The sequence below is a fragment of the Cryptomeria japonica genome, chromosome 1, assembly GCF_030272615.1.
Source record: "Cryptomeria japonica chromosome 1, Sugi_1.0, whole genome shotgun sequence".
In the NCBI taxonomy this organism is placed as follows: domain Eukaryota; kingdom Viridiplantae; phylum Streptophyta; class Pinopsida; order Cupressales; family Cupressaceae; genus Cryptomeria; species Cryptomeria japonica.
Genome location: NC_081405.1, coordinates 266773721 through 266796594, shown reverse-complemented (window position 1 = coordinate 266796594; position 22874 = coordinate 266773721).

The following is a 22874-nucleotide window of genomic DNA, read 5'->3' as shown; positions in this document are numbered from 1 at the left end:
AAATGCATACCAAAACTCACTAAGATATTCATAACCAAAAGTTTTTTTATTTAATTTTTTTTATATGTTGCTGAGGTGATCTACTTAAATATCCTTCTAACTTAACCATGTCAGCTTGAACAAGAAGTATAAACAAGTCGACTGCTGGAACATAATAAAAATCAAACATAAATCCAATGACCATGTCAGCCATCACATGTTACCACCAAAATACATGAAGACATAATCAAGATCAAAATATTTCCTTAGCCAGGTCCTATCCATTATTGGGTTCTATATATATGTTATCGGGATTAGGACATGTTATCAGAATGAAGACTTAGCTGGGATGAAGTGAATGTCAGAGTCAGTGTAAAGAAACATGAATACCAATACCGGTTAGTGCAATACATGTCGGTAAACCAAACAATGAAACCATTAACCCTGAGATGATGAGTTTACATCAATGACAACCCAAAATGTCATAAACCCTTGCTAGATGAGTGTCAATTGCCAACAATATCCCCTTTGGCATTGATGGAAACTTTCATGTGAAAAATGATATCATTTGTGAAAATTTTCATTGAATCCATAAGCTCCTGATCTGTACATGTGTCTGATATATACATCTGATGCTCCCCCTAAGAAATATATACAATTTTCACTTATTCCTCCCCCTTTGACATCAATGACAAATCATGGTGTCCACAAAGAAATTTGTACAATTATAAACATGAGCCGGTTCTATACACACTTCAAAATGTCTGCATACATTTTCTTCAAAAATGAAAAGTAATTATCCCAACCATTCTTAAGAGATTCGAGAATAGAGATGAAACTGTTCAAAATGCTGGCATAATATTCTTTGTAATCTAAAATAGTGGGATCCTCCTTCTGTAGGTTAGAGATACATTCTATTTTATGAAATTGCAGATTATCAAGTCAGGGACCAATTAGATTCCGCAGTTCATTTTATCTCCTTTTTATTGTGTCCCTATCCTTCTCCAATTTCAAAATTTGATCCATCACCATCAAAATTGGACCATCCAAAGAATTTGTCAGATTAATTGTTGGATTATAGGTGTTAGAAATCTGAATTAGATTTTTCCTACAGTCTGATAGTTGCTTGTCTATGGAGCCAGATAATTTATCAAAATTTAGACAAGTCTTGTAAACATTACCTCCTTCAGCCAAATCTGCATCAATTGACTGCAAACAAGTCTGAAGTTTTTTCTTATCAGTCTCAATCATTCACAAAAATGTTAGCTTTTGAGCTACCACAAAATCTTCTTTATCCTGAGTTAGAGAGATCTTTAATAAAGAATCATAATGCCTGGGGATAAAGTCAATGATTTTCTCCAATTTTCCCAAAGAACTTGCACCATCATGTACATGAAATTCTGAGACCAACTGATTGAAAACTTTAAAACTGTCCTCAATCAATTTCCTATCCTTAGATTCTTCTTGTGTAAGTTGTTGTGTAACCTATGTCTGAAGAGCTTCCACTGTCAAAATCTTCTCTGTCAGTGACATCTTATGGTAGGGTTTGTCAAAACTGATGGAAATTTATGGTAAATTCCCTTCAGCCATGGTAGAAATGTCAATTGCCAAGCTGAAAGAGAGATCCACCATAGTCTCCTTACCCTTATCAGCCAGAGAGATAACCTTTGTATCCTATATCTCTTGTGCATTGATGAATTCACCACTTGGTTCCTCATCCAAAATTTGAGTATCCTTTGCACCTATATCCTTATTTACATTTGCCTATGTATCCTTTGTTATGTGTATATTATCTATTGAGATGTTCTTTGTTTCAAAATGGGACTCAAGAACTGGTATAGTGTTATCTGGTTGAGTGCTTTCCGGTTTCTCAGTATTTATAGTTGGTTTATCTATCAGTTCCTTAGCCTTAGGTAACTGAATATTTTGTGATTGTACAAAACAGGAACTTAACCTATAGCCAATACCCAAAATAACTCTCACCCATATATCAATTATCTCCTTTATGATTTCTTCAAGTTTTTCCAACATGAGAGTGTTAATTCTATACTTGGGATTCAATTATAATGATTTGGTTTTATTGATTAAATCATCCATTTTTGGAGGAGTTGTTGAAAGATAAAGGTTGACCAATGTGGTCACCTTAATTTGTCTATCCAAAGACTGAGCATGTAGCTTTTTGACCTCTAATCTATCAAATAACTCCTTAGGAAATACTTTCTCTAATTCTATCAATGCCCTACTAAATGAATCAAGATATAAAAGAATGGCCTCTTCTATTTTCTTCTTATCCTCCTCACCAAAATTGTCAAAGAGTGAAGAAATGATATCTAGATTACCATCATTTACAATTTATTCAATCAAATCCTGAGCATTCATCTTTTTCTTACCGGTTCTCCATTTAGGTTCAAGTTTAGCTTGCTCATCTAATTTGGGTTTCCTCTTATGTATAATGGTGATCTTTGGCCTCCAAGGAGTCTCCTTGACCATTTTTGTATTTTTTTCTCCTTTCTCCTCCCTTACCACTCTATCAAAAACTCCTTTCTTCTTAGGAACCTCCTTGGTCTCATTATCAGATTCTATTTTAGAAGAAACAATCATATATTGTCAGATTGCCTTGGATTTCTTCTTGGGTGGCTCAACCGCAGGCTCAGTTTCTGGTTGTTTGGATGTCTTAGATGTAACCAAGACCACATTGGGTGTGGCATGAGCTACTTTCTAGGCATCCATTTCCTCTTTCCTCTCCTGCTTCAATTGTTTCTTCCTCTACTCCAAAATTTTGACATGATGTTCAACCTTAGATTTGTTAGCACCCTCACTTATCAATGTCTCTACTACTAGCCAAGTCATCTTCTTTTGGATTTTCAGAGCTACATGTTTTTGATGAACTTTAAGACCCTTCTCCCTAGAAGTTCCAAATTTTTCTTCATTTTAATCTACCAGTGCCTACAAAAGGTGTTGTGCATAAGCATCGAGAGTAGCTTCCTCAACCTCATAACCTATAGGCATTATCCATATAGTCCTAGGTTGTACAACCTCCATCATACATTCATCTTTATCTATCATAAAGCAAATTGTGTCCTTGTATTTTTCAACTATATATTTAGGAATTTGAGACCTATTCTTCATTTCCTCCTAAAATGTTTTAAAAATGCCCATAGATTGGCTTTCTTATTCTTATCACCTTGTCTATCCAAAATATAAGCAATCTGGGTTGCTACGAGGCGGTCAAAATCCCACTGAGTATTTCCAAAACTGGGAATTGTTCCCAAAAAGTAGAATACTAAGCAAATGATGAAGGATCCATATCAGAAAGTATTCTTTTTGTCTTGTTTGATTTTTTCAAGGTTAGTCATGAGTTCCTTTAGCATCACACTACATAGATCATAATGGGTATCCTCCTTTACCATCTGATAAGCAACCAAAATGTTGTTGTTGGCTATAGAGTTTAACCAGTTTGACTGATATATCTTATAACCAATAACCATTGCTACAAATTTAACATCTATTTCCTTGACATCATCTAACCTCATAGATCTTCCATCAAAAGTTTTGCTGGTAAGTTTGTTCATTTCAGTGTGAGATAACTTACATCGAGTATCAGGAACACCATTGATTTTGTGAAGGAATGTGACATTCTTGATAACCTCCTTAGTAATCCTGTATGGCCGGTCCAACCAGATGAATTCTTCGTAAATGTGGCTTAAGACATAGAATACCCATTATGCCTCATCAAAAGTCACAAAATCCATAAACTGTGTGAAACCCTTCCTCTGCAAATGTGCAAATTCTAGTTTTAGCTAGTTGTCAAAAATTAAGTTATTAGTGAATATGCAGGACAATTCATATCTGCAAAGTTCTTCAATGTTGCAGTGGATATATGCCCGAATATCCTCTATGTGAGAAACTCCATGATAAACTTGTGAAAATGTACCTAACGGCTCATCCATAAGGGATTTGTATAGATGATTCTTGAAAATGGGATGAGGGTGGTTCTTGATCTCAACCACCAAGGGAGTATCAATGTTGGATTAAGATGAAGCCATTGCAACCAAACATGAAAGCTAGGGTTTTTGCAAACACGAAAATACCTCAAAAATGTTGTTGGGAGATCAAATTGGTCAAAAGAAGGTGCTCGCTCAAATCTCTCAAGAAATCTGAAATGCTTTGGAAATTCGCTTGCTTGAATACTCAATCTTTGTGTGAAGAAAATGACTTAACTTTTCCCTTTTATTGTTGTTAACCCTAATTTTCCACTATTATAAATGCTATTAGTTAGGCTTGATCGATTCACATGATTTGCAAGTGGATTATGTTAAACTACTTAAATATCGTCAATATCCATCTCCAGTCAGAATCTTCTGACCACAGACCTAATCTAGGGTATCTACATGATCTTCAATGATTTGCCTACCCCTAAGGATGAATGACTTAGTTACCAGTTGTATCTGCTATAGGTGTAGGACCTAATGACTCAACCAATTATTCTACTGGTTGTGTATCAACTCTTCTCATCATTTTTTCCATTAGTTGCTTGGTGGATTCTTACTTCTACAATATTTAGCAATATGCCCAATCTTGTTGCATGCATAACATACAATATTATTCTTTTGAATTTCCTTGTTAACCCCTTGATTTTATTGATTTCCTTTTGATCTACATTGGTTAGCCATATGTCCAAATATAATACATGCATGGCATCTTACATTTCCAATACCAATGAATGATGCATTGTTCTGATTATTCCAATTTCCACACTGACTAGCCATATGAACAAATTTATTACAAATAAAGCATGTACCATTGAATTTGTGAGCATTAGGCTATCTTATCAATGATTTCTGGTTCCGATTGGCATGATTCTACTTCTCTCCAATTGATTTATCTTTTTGTGCAATATCAAATCTTTCTCCTTCTTCATAACTAAGACCTCTTTTGTCATTAGCATGTCTCTGATTTTTTCAGTATTTCATCAAGTTTGACAGAGCTGGCTAAAAATTTATCTTTTTACTCATTAGCAATGACCACATCATCTCTCATGATAATAATCCATCTTTCAAATTCTTGTCCATTGTTTCGAGACTGGTTCAACTCAAGTTTCAACATATCATTCTCATGAGTCAATCTGTTGCATTCCTCAGATCTATCCTTCAATTCTTGAGATAGGTTTTCTTCATTTTTCTTTATGTCCTCAATCTCTCTACACATTCTCATGGTTATAGGTTGCATCTCATTCTTCAAGATAGTATTTTCTTGAGTAAGCTTCTGACAATGATCCTTCATAGCATCTTCCTCATCACTATTCTAATTTTGCAGTTGATCACAAAGTTCCTTCCTCTTAGCCTTGACAACTGAAAGCTTTCCTTGCAACGAAATGATGTGTTCTCTAGCTTGCTTCAGTTCACTTTTTAGTTTACTGTTCTCCATCTGCTCATTATCAAGATCCTCAAGAGAAAGTCTAAGTTGTTGTTGCAGACTGATTTCCATTGATTCCAAGTTTTGGATCTTCCTCAAGTGGTTAAACTTCTTCTGAGGAACCAAGCTCTCATACCAATTGTTGGAATCCAAGAACATTGAGAGGGAGGGTGAATCAGTGTTCTATCGGTAAAGTTTTTTTTTAACTTATTCCTTATTAACTGGTTAATAGTAAATAAAATTAGAATGCATACACCAAAGAACACAAAGAAAGGCAACACCATAACACCAAGATTTGTACGTAGAAAACCTTGCAAAGGGAAAAACCATGGTGGGGGTGATACCCACACTATCTATATACTTGATCAAGGTATACAAATATTACATAAGAGGGTATGCACATGCAAAAAGGCCAACCACCTAGAGCTCACTGCTCAAACATAAAATATAGGAAGTCTCACTAACTTACAGAACATTTACAAGTGTTTACAAATGAAAGAGAACTTATAAAAATCATCCAACCATGTTGGATAAGTTCTGGTGAATGCTCTGATATGCCCCTTTGTATTCATGTTTTTGATACTCTGTTATGCTATCGGTTATGTTGTGCACGTGAAAATGCACATTGTCACTTCTATTAGGTACCGAAGGCAACTGAGAGGGGGGGGGGTGAATCAATTGTCTATTAATTTCAACCCAATACTAACTTAACCAAACTTTATGTTGGTTAACAGTTAACAGTTAATTGCAATATCGGTAAATTTTAATGCATCAAACAGAAACACAAATAACACCCACAACACATGACACATATATTTGTACATGGAAACCCTGTAAGGGGAAAAACCACGGTGGGAAACCTTACCCACAATCAAATGATACTACTGCAGATAGTATGTGTGTACAATATGGGGTCTACACATGCAGAAAGGCCAACTGTCGAGAGCTCACTGCTCAATCACAAAATGTGAGTCACACTGAATACAATTGGATGGTTAAATCCAATGATGATGTATTGCTCAAAATAACATCTTCATATGATGGATTCAATACCGGTTAAGCTTTGACTTTCCTTCTTTAAACCTTCCTTAAATCTTCAAATGATGTCTGCATGTATAGCTCTGCTTATATTTGCATATACTGAAATACCTTATGCTCTACCACTTATTACATTCCCATATCAATCTCACAGGTGAGATCATACAATAATACCAAAACCTATGAAACCTATGACCAAATGTGTAGGTCAGCTCACTAAGATATTACAATAAAATCAATTTCAAATGAATCAATATGTGATGCATCATGTCGGCTCAATGCATTTACAATAATAACAAATCATCTCCATAATGTGTCATGCTGATCTGGAATGGATAACGCTTGCCAGTCCATAACCTAGACCTATTTGCTGGTAACAACAAATATGAAAACTTGATTAGACCAATAACCAAATCACCAAAAAAAAGTGTCCAAACAATGTCTTTGACATAACCAAGTAATCTCCAAGTCATCCTTAGTGCTGGTGAACAATATAACCTGCCAGTGAACCAAATACCGGTGACTGTGCATAAGTCACTGAACATGTCGGTAAACATAACCAAAGATCTCCAAGTGTTGATAGGTGTTCAAAAGTGTTGACATCAATGAAAAAACCAGTGCAACACATCCAAAATACCAATAGCTTCCAATCGCATATCAAAATGCATACCAAAACTCACTAAGATATTCGTAACCAAAATTGTTTTTATTCCATCTTTTTTTATATATGATCTGTCACTGAGGTGATCTACTTAAATATCCTTCTAACTTAACCATGTCAACTTCAATAAGAAGTATAAATAAGTCGACTACTAGAACATAATGAAAATCAAACATAAATCCAATGAACATGTCGACCACCACACGTTACCACAAAAATCCATGAAGACATAATCAGGATCAAAAGATTTCCTTAGCTAGGTCCTATCCATTACCAGGTTCTCTATACATGTTATTGAGATTAGGACACGTTATCGGGATGAAGACTTAGCTGGGATGAAGTGAATGTTGGAGCCGGTGTAAAGCAATGTGAATAACAGTACCGGTTAGTGCAATGCATGCCGATAAACTAAACAATGGAACCATTAACTCTAAGATGATGAGTTTCCGTCAATGACAACTCATAATGCCATAAACCCTTGCAAGATGAGTGTCAATTTCCAACACAAGGATGGTAAATGCAAGATCTTGAATGCTTACAATATAGAGATTGCATCTAGGCTAAGACTAAAGGTAACATTTTTCATTTGAATGCTCATGAGAAATTTTTTTTGATTGTTAAGATAGATGAGAGTTGGTTGTGGCATAGGAGAATGTGTCATGTAAACTTTGATTCAATGATTAATATCTATTCTACACAAGTTGTTAGATATTTGCCTAAGATTATTAAGCCTACTAATCTGATATGTAAGGAATGTCAGTTGGGTAAGAAAACAAGAATTTCTTTCAAGAGAAAATAATATACATCTAATGGACTTCTAGATATTGAGCATACTAGCCTATGTGGAACTACAAATGTTAGAAGTGTGCAAGGTGATAGATATTTTATGTTGCTAATTGATGATTATTCTAGGATGATGTGGTTGCCTTTTTAAAGGAGAAATCAAAAGCATTGGTCAAATTCAAGTTATTCAAAGCTAAGGTAGAAACTGAGTTTTGATTAAAGGTGAAATGTCTGAGATTTGATAGAGGTTGAGAATTATATTTCGGTGAGTTCAACTCATTTTGTGAGATGCATGGAATTAGAAGACAATTATCTACTCCTAGAACCCCACAGCAAAATGGAGTTGTTGAGAGGAAGACCATAACTATTTTGGATGTTGCTTGAGGACAATGCTAATTGAAGGAAATGTTCCAAAGATCTTCTGGAGAGAAGTCATTAGTATTGTTGTTTACATTGTTAGGGGTTCCATAGATACTGAGAGGGGGGGGTGAATCAGTATCTAACCAGTATTAAGAATTTCTTAACTTAAGATATGTAGAACATAAAATAACAGTGTACCGGTATGCAAGAATTAATGCAATAAACAGAATCAGAAATATCCATGTGAAAAGTACACCATAACACAAGATGTTAACGAGGAAACCCAGTGTGGGAAAAACCTTGGTAGGATTTGTAACCCACAATATTCACTCACTGGCCAATAAGAGAATATTACTTACAATAGGGGCCTGCACATGCAAGAAGGCCAACTGCCTAGAGTTCATTGCTCAATGGGAAGTCTCACTGACTTAAAATAAGGATTATACAAATCCAATATCTTGTACTACTTTACAATAGCATCTTTAATGCCTGGTTTAGTATCGGTTCCTGCTCTGTTCTTTACATATACCCTTGACCTATATTTCACACATTAGGTCTTCCTAATAATTTTCTTTTTATTACTTTATCTTCCTTTTTTAATGTCTACAATGATCTCTTTTATATATAGGAGTCATTTTACAATTTGCCAAGTCGGCTTACAATAATAAACAAAATATTGTATAACAAAAATCCTGTCGGCCTCTATGTCAGTATACATGTTTTCTTCTATGCCGGTGTCAGTGTATTGAGTGATCTTCTGATGTTGGTGCACTATCTTTCCTATCTAATGCTTTACTGGTATGATGTCTTGCCAGTGCCATAGGATTGCAAGGTTGCCATCAATGACAAAACCTTCAATCACATACAATGTCTCATTGGAGTGTCCATATGCCAACAATCTCCCCCTTTGGCATTGATGGAAACACTCATGAGAAATTTCAAAGAGTATCCAAAAAAAAAATGTAGTCCAAAAAAAATGTTACCAAACATGTGTGTGCTCCCCTTGAGCATATGATTTTTGTGATTTGAATTTCCTCATCCCACTACTCCCCCTTTGGCATCAATGACAAAGGTTGTCAAGATGTCAGTAGAGTTTGTAGTTACATCTATGCATATCCTCAACCATGTAGCTGGGTAGTTATTATTTGAAAAAGATCTCCCAAAATTAAGTTTATACTATCCATAAACTTTTTACTATCTTTTATTGTTGTTTTAGTCCTCTTCACTGTACTAGTGAGATGTTGCAAATGCTCTGCCGATGTTTTTCTTCCCTGTATTAATGCCTCTGATATTTCCTTCCACAGAGATGCTAAATGGTCCAATCTTGGACTTAGTTTAGATCTCAAATGTTTTGCCTTACTTATTATCCTTTCTTTCTCCCTTTCCAGTTTGAGCAATTCTTTCTCAAAATTTGCTATCTTCTCTTCAAAAACTGATAATGAATCCGGTGAGTTGACAAAATTGTCTGCAAGTTTATTTATCTCATCCTGTGTCTTGCTTATTTTCTTGTCAATATATACAGTCAAAAAGTTTGTTTTACATATATCTTTATACAGATTTTTGTAATCTTTCAACAAACTACATAGTTCCGGAAGAAGTGTGTCAAAATCTCTATTACACTTCTTTATTTCTTCATCAAAGAATTTCTGTTTCTCAAGTTCTACCTTGTCCTTTACTAATTTTTCCTTTATTTTCTCAATGTTTTTAGAAATATATTTACATAGTATGTCCAATTGTCCTAAAGAATCTTTGTTATCTATATTGTAGTTAGGTGCAATTACCTTCAAAATTGGTATTGAATCATCTATTGCTTTATAAGCCTGTGAACTGTAGTCAGTTATTTTCTTTATAGAATCTAATAATACCTCAGTCACATTTGTTGACTTGAATGTTGATGATGACCCAACAATCTGAGTGTCAGTGGAAGTAACCATGCTTGTATTGACCTCTGGTAGGTTAGTTTGTGTCTGCATTTCTTTTAGCACTGGTTTTCCTACTTCACTACTTACCGATGGCACTGTTTCCTTGTGAACTTGTTGTTCCGGAGCCTTTAGCTCTGTTGATTTCTCAATATGTTGAATTGCCTCAGTCTGTGACTCTACCTTTTTCTCTGTATCCTTTGCCCGTTTCTTTGTTTCCTCTGCTACCAGAGGCTCACTAGACATATCTGACTTAACAATTGAATCTTTGTCTACTACTATGTTGATCTCCTGAGTATCAACATTCATAGTATATAGGACTTCAGAATTAGGATTATTATCCTCTACATCCATACTATCTACTGTCGGTTGATCTTCAGTAGTAGTTGTTGTTTTCACCTGTGGAATGTTTAAAGAAGGTGGGGGTAAGTTGTCTTCGACTTTGATGCTTGGTGGTCCACCAACTTTACCTTTCCCCTTGTCCCTATCCTTCTGATATACCTTTATAGGTTTAGGGTTCCTGTACTCTTCTTGTTTTTCTTTTTCAACCAAGAATATATCCCATCCATTTTCAGTTTCCTCTATTACTTTAGTAACTCTTCCTGCCATCAGTGAAATATGCCAGTGTGCAGTAGAGAATACTGACTAGTTCACTTGAGCAATCAAATCATCAATTTCCTTAGGAGAGTTTATTGGATATATAGCAAGTAGTCTTTCTATTTTTATTTTCTTATCTAATTCAATCACTGCTTGCCTTCTGGCCTCAAGTCTTTTGTACAAATCATCAGGAATTTCATTTGCTACTTCCATCAAAAATTTCTTGTACATGTCCATATGCAGTATCACACTTTCCTCAACTTGCCCTTTCTCATCAGCAGATAGAGTGTCATAAATTTTCTCTATGTTTTTCAGTTTTCCTTCCTCTATGATTTCATTTAATAGTATATCAAGAGGGGCCAAATCCTTATTTGTCCTTTTCTTCTTCTTGGGTGTTAGCTTCTTCTTTGGTGTGGCCTTTTTAACTGGAGATCTCATTTATTGCTGCTTCTACCTTGTCCTTCTAGGTGAAGGAGTGGTTGCCGGTGAGGGATCTCTTTTTCTGACAACTCTTTTAAAAGTTACAAGCATATCAGTTTCTGAAGAAGTACCTACTGGTGATAGGTGAGCTTAAGGTTGTAGAGCTGCTAACTCATCCTCTGTTATGCTAGTTTTCTCGAATACATCTTCCTTTATCCTTTCCTCACAAATGCCTCAACCTTCTTTACTCTTTTCTTAGATTGTATTTGGCTTTCTATGGTTTCAGCACTACCAAATACTTCTTCATTAGGTTCTCTGGGTGCTTCCAGAAGTGCTTTGGCATATGTTTCAACTATGTGATCATCTGTTTCATATCCCATCTCAGTTACCCAAACTGTTCCAGGTATGACCGCTTCCATCCAGATTTCATCTTTCTTGATAACAAAGCATATATCATCTTTGTATTTGTCTACTATTTTCTGAGATAACCTTATTCTTTTCTTCATTTTGGTTTCCATTCTTGGAAAAAGTCATGAATATTGTTCTCCTTGTTCTCACCCATGTTATTGAATAGTTCAGTCAATTGCTTTCCTACCGATATGTCATATCCAAGTTCTTTATAACCTATATCGTGAACCTATTTTGTTATGTGTAGCATTAGGCATACCAACAAATTTTTGAATCTAAAAGTTCCTTTCTTGTCCTTCTTGTTTTTTCCAAGGTTATCAATCAGTTCATCTTTTAACCATTCACAGATGTCAATCTTTGTATTGTCAGTTACCATATCATAAGAACTCTTAATGCATAAACTTGAAACTGAGTTAAGTCTATTAGCATGAGTGGCTTTGTAACCTAACATCATACTTATGAATCTCACATTGATATCTTTTACATCATTAACCCTTAGAGACCTCTTGTCAAATGTTGCACCAGTTAGGTTTATAACTAGGTCATTGGAAACCTTCTTGGTTTTATCTGGCCTTTTATCGGTGGTCGATAACCTTGTAACAGCTTTCACAGCTTCCTTAGTGATCTTATGGATTGCATCTAACCAAAAAAATTCTCCATGAACTTTGCTTAAAACTATCCTAATCACATCCTTAGGAAATTTAGGAATGCTAAGGATCTCTGTAAATCCTAGGGTTTCAATGATTTTGTGTTCATCCTTTACATTGTTGGTATTGTCACATATCATGGTTTTGTACATGGTTTTAATTTCCTCATTTCCTAACTCTTCAATGTTGCAATGGATGTACATTCGGGGGTCTTCAGTAAAAACAACTCCCTTAGGAATTTGAGAAAAAGCACCTAAGGTATCATCCTTCTTTGCTATCTCGGGAAGTAACTGAAATACCGGCCTAGGTCTTTTTATCACCTCAACAATAGTAGGGTTTGCTATGTATTCAATTGCAGAAGTGGATGCCATGATTAAATACCTTTTACTACCTTAGATGGATGATTGCTTGGAGTGTGCTTTCTTCTTGCTTGAAATGCTTTAGGCTCGGAATCTTCACGCTCTCTGAAAGTTTGAAATCATGGTGAAATGAAATGGAGCCAAAACCTTAACTTTATAATGTCTATTCGCCATCTACCATATTAATTGCATGCCAGTTAAGTATTCACTTAACATTGTTTGCCGATAATAAGTAATTTTCCAACTTCTTGTCTCTAACCGAGGGAATAATAGCACATGTATCAATAGATTGCCAAACCCTCAAGGAAATTTTCTTCAATTGGATGAAGAAATCCCTGCTGGTGGAGCACTCTATCCTTCCGGTGAAGTAATACTATTTTCTGCTAGTGGAGTGTTGATTGGTTCTACCGGTGGAGGAGTATTCCCAATATTTAGATCAGCTTTCCTAATCCATTGTTTTGAGAATTCTTGCTTAACCTCTTCAACTTTTTCTTTCCCTTTTAAGCTAGTACTTTTGTTGTCTACCGGTGTTCCTTTACTTCTATGGAATTTAGCAATATGCCCAATCTTGTTACATGCATAACAAGTTACATTATTTTTCTGAATAGCTTTCCCATAACCTATGTCAGTTTGTGTTATGCATTGATTAGATAAATGTCCAAATCTTCCACAAACATAACATCTCACATTCATTCTGCAGTTTTAGAGTTATGACCAACTTTGTTGCATTTTGAACATTGACCGGTGGATGTGTTGATATTCTAATAATTTCTAGATCTACATTCATTTGCTCTATGACCATACTTATTATAATTAAAACATTTTCCATTGAATTTATAAGCATTAGATTGTCTTACCGGTTTGTTGTGATCTTGAGTATTTGCAGTACCAGAGCTTTCACCATCTTCAAAGCCAATTCCAAAGTGTCACCTTTAGGTTTTTGATTCTTCAACAAGGTACCAAGTTCCTATGAGCTTTTCTTGAATTTTTCTTTGTGTTGATTTGCAGTTTCCAGTTCTCTTTCCAAGACTTCTTTTTGTCTCATCAGTTCATTTGAGTCATTCTAAGTATGCATCAGATCTGTCTTCAACATGTCATTTTCATAGCTAATTCTTGTGTTCTCATTTGCTGCATCACTTAGTCTTTTGGTTAATTCTTCTTCATTCTTCTTCCTATCTTCAATCTCTTTACAAAATCTCATAGTCATATTCTGCATCTCATTCTTTGTTGTAATGTTCTCCAGTTTTAGCTTGCTTATCTCATCATTAAGTAATTCCTTTTCATCATTCTCATTTTGCAACTTTTCACAAAGTTCTCTTCTCTTGTTTCTTGCAATGGTAAAATTCCCTTGAAATGCCTGAATGATATCTTGTGCTACCCTTAAATCATCTTCTAGTTTGATATTTTTCAATTTTTTTGCATCATAGTCTGTAAGAGCTCCTTCAAGTTGCTTCATCAGATTTTCCATCTTTATGGGTGTCAAGATCTTCCTCAAGCTGTTAGGCTTCTGAAAATAGAGGACTAAGCTCTGATACCAATTGTTAGGGGTTCCACAGATACTAAGAGGGGGGGGGGGGTTGAATCAGTATCTAACCGGTATTAAGAATTTCTTAACTTAAGATATGCAGAACATAAAATAGCAGTGTACTGGTATGCAAGAATTAATGCAATAAACAGAATCAGAAATATCCACATGAAAAGTACACCATAACATAGGATGTTAATGAGGAAACCCGATGTGGGAAAAACCTCGGTGGGATTTGTGACCCACAATATTCACTCACTAGCCAATAAGAGAATATTACTTGCAATAGGGGCCTGCACATGCAGGAAGGCCAAGTGCCTAGAGCTCACTACTCAATGGGAAGTCTCACTAACTTACAATAAGGATTATACAAATCCAATATCTTGTACTATCTTTAATGCCTAATTTAGTATCGGTTCCTGCTCTATTCTTTACATATACCCTTGACCTATATTTCGCACATTAGGTCTGCCTAATAATTTTCTTTTATTACTTCATCTTCCTTTTTTAATGTCTACAATGATCTCTTTTATATATAGGAGTCATTTTACAATTTGCCAAGTCAGCTTACAATAATAAAGAAAATATTGTATAACAAAAATCATGTCGGCCTCTATGCCGGTATACATGTTTTCTTCTGTGTCGGTGTCGGTGTCTTGAGTAATCTTCTGATGCCGGTGCATTGTCTTGCCTATGTAATACTTTACCGGTATGATATCTTGCCGGTGCCATAGGATTGTAAGGTTGCCATCAATGACAAAACCTTCAATCACATACAATGTCTCATTGGAGTGTCCATATGCCAACATACATATTCAACATAGTTCACATAAAAGGTGATACCAATAAGATCCCTTATGACCTATGGTTTGGTCATGTTCCTACTGTAAGACATTTTAGAGTATTTGGTAGCAAATATTATATCAAGAGAGATGAGGATATAGGAATTTTTGATGCTAGAAGTGAAGAAGGTATCTTCTTGGGATATTCAATTAAGAGAAGAGAATACCAGTGCTATAATAAGAGATTGAGAAAGATAGTTGAAAGTACAAATGTGAAGGTGGATGAGAACCTTGGGAAGGAGATCAGAGAATATGGTTATGATGATGTCAACATGTTGTTTCAGCTCCTATTTAGCCTGAAGAACCTAAGAAGAATGATCTGGTAGAGATTGTTAATCTAGATGTTGTTGTTGTCGGTGAAGAAGTATAGGAACTAGAGAATCAGAAAAAATAGAAGAATTTGAGGTATGTAAGATTGAATCATTCTAAAAATCAAATCATTGGTGATAAGAATAAAGGTGTGATGATTAGAAGAAGGCTAGCTTCTGAAGAAGTATGTTTGATTTCTAAAGTTGAACCTAAAGATGTTGTTGAAGCTTGTAAAGATGAAAATTGGATGAGAGCTATGGAAGAGGAACTAGATTAGATTGAAAAGAATAATACTTGGAAACTTGTGCCTAGACCTAAGGATAAGAATGTTATTGGTACTAAATGGGTATTTAGAAACAAATTGAATGAAGTTGGTGAAGTTGTCAGAAATAAAGCTAGACTGGTCTGCAAAGGTTACTCACAACAAGAAGGAATTGATTTTGAGGAGACTTTTTCTCCAGTTGCCAGACTTGAAGCTGTTAGACTGTTGCTTGCTTATGCTGCTTATAAATATTTCAAGGTATATCAAATGGATGTCAAATTAGCCGTTTTGAAAGCTGATATAGAGGAAGAAGTTTACATTTAACAACCTAATAGATTTTCATTATGGGATGATGGAGACATGGTATGTAAGTTGAAGAAAGCCCTTTATGGATTCAAACAAGCTCCTAGAGCCTAGTATTGTAGACTATACAAATACTTGTTGAAATTGGGATTTACTAAAGGTGCTACTGATAGTAATATGTATTTCAAGATTGAAAATGATAACATTATGATTGTTGAAGTCTTTGTTGATGATATTATCTTTGGCAGTGATGATGACTTGAGCATGAAGTTTGCGGGTGATATGCAGAAAGAATTTGAGATGTATATGATTGGTGAGATGAAATTCTTCTTAGGTTTGTAGATTGCATAGATAGGAAATGTTAATCCTATGAGGATCCGATTAATATTGAGAGGGGGGGTGAATCAGTATTAAGACCAATTGGAACTTTAAACCCAAAATCAAACTTATATCATATCTGAAACCATTTAACAAATATCTCAACTTCGTTAATCAGATCTAACAACCTCTTTATCATATTTGATTAACACATTAATCAAATCATTTACCACAACTATCAATACTTTCACCACCAAAGAAATCATATAAAATTGATCATTTACCATCTCATTAACCTTATCAATCAGATCAAATACTTTCTCAAACAACTCCTTATTAGTATCGGTAACCTTTGATAAACTTCTGATAAAACATCATAACCGGTGTCTCAGAAATAATGCATGAAATGAAACATAAACAAGAACATCACATAAAAAATTCAACACATAAACACCATAAGTTTTTGACATGGAAACCCAAATAGGGAAAAACCACGGTGGGAGTTGGAACCCACAAATATTTGTACTCTTTTAAAGTATGCCTTGTTAGAAGCTTAGCCATGTTAGGAGCTTACAATACACCTAGTTAGGAGCAAACCCTGTTAGGAGTCACCTGGTTAAGGGATTTGCCTAGAAGCCTGGTTAGGAGTTTGATGATGTATTAGGATAAACCTTGTGAGAGGAATTAACACTCTTTTGAGAGCTTCCCTGTTAGGGGACTTAAATGTTTAAGGCCTGTTAGGACTTACCTGATTAAGGGATTTAACCTATTACAACTGTTAGGGAACAACAGTAAGAAAATGATCTATTACTAGTACTTCTCTGCTTGCTTGATCAGATCCAGTAATACAAAACACTCTGCAACTCTCAAGAAGATCTCACACTTCACTTGGATGGCTTAATACATTCTTTAAGACTACCGACATCATAAACATCAATTATGTCTTTCTAAATAGCCATGTCAACTAGGTTGGCCACTAAACCCTAATTACATCATGAATTTACAATTCAAATCATAAGAGCACCACCGATTATTATACAAATTGTTTACAACAAATTACAATGCAATATCAATCATTGGTTGATCATAACCCATCAAAAAAATCCGATTTGTACCAAAGTCAAACACTCAAAACACTCTACTAACCGTTTTGTTGATTCCCAAGAAATTCTTCCTTGAATCGCGACAAAATAAGAATGAAATCTTTCATGCAGGTTGTGTCATGTTACCAACTTCATGTAGACTCATTGTCAATCACCATCATAATAGAAATCATTACCGGTTTGATGATTTCTTCACTGGTCTTAAACCCTACTAAAACCTTAGCAAAAATTCATCAAAAATTTTAAACACGCCTTCCGGTAATCTTCACATGTTCCGATTCCAGTTAGATACATATTTCCATGATACAAGTTCACCATCCAAACTCAAATCACCAATCATTGTCGATCAACCAAATCAATCAAAATATCTTAATTTTACCAGTTAAAGTCCCATTTCAAAGACTTTAGTTCTATGTCGGTAAACCCTGACTTCGAGTAAATAAAATAACTTAGATGAAAAAATAAAACATCAAGAACATTAGGAACATCATTTTACATTAGTTGCCAACAATGATAATAGAAATAACTAATCATATCATCTAATCATAGAATCTTAATCTATTCATCACAAATAGACTCCTATCCTTAACTGATGCAATCATCCCTCTTCAATTGTATCACCTCATCCGCACCAGTTATGCCAAATGTTAACAATCTCCGCCTTTGGCATTGATGGAAACACTAATCAGGTAAACAATCATAGTATCATCATCATCTACAACTTTTGACATCTCCCCCTTAACCAATGCTTCTGTGAACTTCAACTTCCATATCTGATTTCTTTTCTTCTCCCATATCTACCATATCTAATTTCTTTTCTTCTCCCATATCTCCCCCTTAACCAATGCATCACTTGTCTTCAATTTTGTTGCTGCCTCTTCCATCATCTTTGCTTCTCAAAGCAGAATAATTATAATAGAGCATTAAATCAAAACTTTACATCAGACTTTCTCCCCCAAAGGAGTAGCCTACACCTTCATCAATCCTTAGTGAAAATAAAACATAAAATCCATAGGATTGATGGATCTCCATCATTCTAGTTCTTTTGGTGTAGGGGTCTAACCCATAGTTTACCTCTAAGAAACTCAAAGGTAGCCTTCAGTAAGGGATTAGTAAAGATATTAGCTAACTAATCTTTACTCTTCACATATTCCATCTTCACCTCCTTTTCTTTAACTCTTTCCCTTAGGAAGTGATACTTCAATTCAATGTTCTTGGTTCTAGAATGAAGTATAGGATTCTTAGAAATTTTTATTTCACTTGTATTATCATAATAGATGATCTCTAGTTTAGTCATATATCTTGAATCCTTCTAGCACATGTCTCATCCATATTAACTATGCGCAATTCATGGATGCAACTACATACTCTGCTTCAGCTGTAGATTGAGAAACACATGTTTGTTTCTTGCTCATTCATGCCACTAATCTTCCTCCAAGTAGAAAATATCCACCAGTTATTCTTTTTCAATCATCCACATTACCTAGCTAATCAACATTAGTAAAGATATCCAAAGTAAAATCTCCTTTATAAGGATACCATAAACCATAGTCTACTATGCCTTTGAGATACCAAAAAATTCTCTTCATAGCCACCATGTGACTATCCTTAGGCTCTTTTTGAAATCTAGCCACTAATCCAACAACATGAAAAATATTTGGTCTGCTATGGAGAACATAGTGTATCTTGCCAATCATAGATTTATACTCTTTTTCACTAACAACAGGGGAATCATCTTCCTTTGACAACTTGATGCATGTCACCATTGGTGTTCCTACGATTGGCAATTGACACTCAATTGGTTGTTTTCACTATTTTGTCATTGATGGCAACATGGTATCCTATTCCAGCTTCATGTTTTGGTTTAGTTGTGTATTGGTAGGAACTTCACTGACACTTCACTGGCACCGACACTGACACTGATGGGTTGAAAGGATTTCTTTGTATATCAACAATGCAGGCCGACATGGTTTAGAATAAGGTTATCAACATTAGAGGTTGGCATCTTTGGATCCGGCATCGGAAATTGTTTTTGATATTCATATATTTATTTTATCTAGCTGACATGTATATTGATATTTTAATTATCTTTGTAAGCTGACATAAGGCATGATAAATTGTATAGGGTATATAGGTCAGTTGATTAGATCATTTTGATAGATGTGGATATGATAAGGATGCAAATATGTATTAGGAAGGATATAGTGAAGGAGATGAAAAACATATGAGAGAGATCATGTATGTGAGGATATTTTTGTAAAGGGGTATTCCAATAAAGGGTTTAGGGTTTCAGACCAGAACAAACAGAGTTTAACTGGAACTATATTCTGGCATAGAAGATGTTATCTTAGCAGTTCACTCATTTCTCCAGATTGTAGTCTAGATTTATATGTAGTCAGTGAGGCTCCTTTTGTGATTGAGCAGTGAGCTCTAGGCTATAAGGCTTCCTATAAGTGCAGGCCCCTATATTTTGTAATATCTCTTCATATGGCCAGTGGATTAATATTATGGGTCACAAATCCCACCATGGTTTTTCCTCTTTGAGGTATTCCACATATAATTATGTGTGATGGTATTAATTTATATGATTGGCTTATTGGTTGCTTTACTTCTTTCAATTCTATATGTACTGTTATACTGGTTGGTGTATGCATGTTTTAATAAGGTTAAAATTGATCATACTGCTAGAACATTGATTCACCCTCCCTCTCAATGTTCTTGGATTCCAACAATTGGTATCAGAGACTTGTACCTTGGGGGGAATTTTAATAGCTTGAGGGAGATCCTGAATCTGAAATCCATGGATATGGGTTTGGAAAAGAAACTTGAGATGGCACTTGAAGATTATGATGTTGAAAGGATGAAGAACTTGAAGTTACAAAATGAATTGAATTCTGCTCAGTAGTTCATTCTTGTCCTACAAGAGAGACTGTCATCTGTTCAAGCTAGGAGGAAGGAACTTTTGCAAAATTAGGATGATGAAGAGAAAGATGCACTCAAGGACCAGTGTCAGAAGCTGAGTCAAAAGAACATGGTTATGAGAAATGAAATGCAAGCTATAACTGTCATGCCCAAAATTTAGGGCAAAAACGGAATGATTTTTTTTTTTTTTTTTTAAATAATTAGGTAACATAAAGTTCGCTAACACGACATGCACTAATGTATTTTTCCCAAACTATATTCGAGCTAATTTTGTTATTAAATCAAGTAACAAAATTAATTCAAAATTTATTTGCGAAATACTAGACGATTTAAATTTATTTTCACAAGATACCTAGTCAATAGATTAATTATGTCCCCATAGACAACCAAAGTTACAATCGAGCTAAACTTCTAACTTTTAATTTCAAGTTCTCATAAATAGTTAATTTAGAAATATTTAATTTTATTTTAAATCTTCTCAAGCTAATAAAGTTAAAATAATTAGTTACTTCTACAATATTTAATTTAAATCATTTCGTACTATTTGAAAATCAAATAATAATTCCATACAATTTAACTTAAACCATTTCTACCTATTTACATTTATATAAAACATACTTATATAATGACAACCTTATATATATATATATATATATATATATATATATAAAAGAACTACCTAGGGTTTTACCCATGCAAACCCTATCAAATCAAATACCTATCTCATAAACCCCTTTCCTTTTTTTTTATTTATAAAAATAAAACTTCCCTTAGGATATTTTATTATTTTACCCTAATCATATTTTGTTTGCCCTAACCCCAAGTTTTGGATTAGGGCATTCCATTATATATATATATTTTTTGTACCTTTCATTTTATTTTTGGTTCGGACTGTGCAGGGTCGAAACTCATCGAGCAGCGGCTATGGTGAAGTTTCGTAGGTCAAAGGGGGGTAATGGGGGTGCCACTATGTGTCCACACAGTGGCGGCCACGGTCAACACTGTGTGTCCACACAGTGGGAGCCGCAGCGGCCCACACTGTGTGACCACACAGTGGAAGTCGTGGCCCACACTATGTGTTCACACAGTGGAAGCTGTGAGGCCAACCACTGTGTGTACACATAGTGGGGTCCACAACCGATCCACTGTGTGTCCACACAGGGGCTTCGGCCCTTCGACAATACTAAAAAAAAAACCCCCTTTTTTTTTAAAGTTATAAATATTTTTATTTTTATGTATTTTTTTAAAAATATATATACTTTTAAATATATATATATATATATATATATATATTCAATGCATTTTCTTTTCTTTTCTTTTAAACATATTTATAATGACATACATGCAAACTGCGTGCCAATAATATATTTGTATGAATTTATAAATTCCATGAGACATCCAATTAAAATAAATAGGCTCTAGTAATTTGATTTAGATGAAGAGGATATAGATGGGTTAATAATTTTCAAACTTCATTCTACTATATTGCTTTTACAGAAAACAAAAATAAATAATTTATTTTCGATATACAATATGCATGCAAATCTAACTTATGCCTCTTCTGTTTTATTTTATCTTACATGCTTAAGAATGGAAAAATTTACAGCAAATCAATTTATCATAAACACATCAGAAATACGAATTTATTTTGACTTTGGGGATACTAATCTAGGAATACTTATTTCCTTCTACAATAAATAAATTACTGAATACTGCAAATGTTACAACATCTAATTAGATATTATATTTCCTTTTTTAAAAAAAAAAAAAATCTATCAACAACTACAACTCATATTTTCTGCAATTAAAATGAAGACAAAATCACAGATAAAAAAGAAAAACACAGAATTAAATAAAAATGATTTCCATATTTCAGTGACTATTGGATGCAATTCAAAAGTATTTCTTTTCCAAGATAAAGATGAATATATCTTGCTTTTTACAATCCTAAAGATATTCTGCAAAATTTACAAGATGTTTCATTATTTAAATACAATAACTAATCTCATGTCTTTATTTCAAATTTACAATTAGCCTCTCATTCCAAGGAATGAGGGTATATTTCTCCTTTTAAAACTAATAAATACAACTGCAATTAAATTTCTGCAACAATAATCTCCTGCAACTTCCCACTTGACCTATTCTTTTCTCCCGACAATCCTACATAATAAATCACAAATATGACCATGGAGTGCTCACCTCCTAGCCTAGGCTAACTGGTAGCCACCCCCAAGCTCGGAGAACCAAGCCCTAGATGGGATACAAACATGCAAACACATAGAAGACAGAATGCACACAGATACAAACACACTCCCATCCCGGCTACACTGCACCACACTTTGGTGATGACCTTTTTAAGGGTGGTAGTGGACCAATACCCTAAGGAGAACTGCAAGTATGGAAAACATGTAGCCACCTCATGGCACAACAAATACATCAAGAATTTCAACCCCTTATTCCTTATGCCCCCCAAGGCATTCTAGCCTTATATCCCTCCTTATGACCCCCATTGCACAAATAGGCCATGCAGCAAGGGTCACACAAAAATCCCTTGTGATCGCTCTCATAACGAGAGTCTCTCACTCGAGGGTTGTCACTGCTACCACCCACCAGATCCTCCTCTCTCCCAAGAGTAAGAGGTCTTGAGAAACTCTCAAAAACACATACAAAACATAATACAAAATACCAAATGAAATTCCCAAAA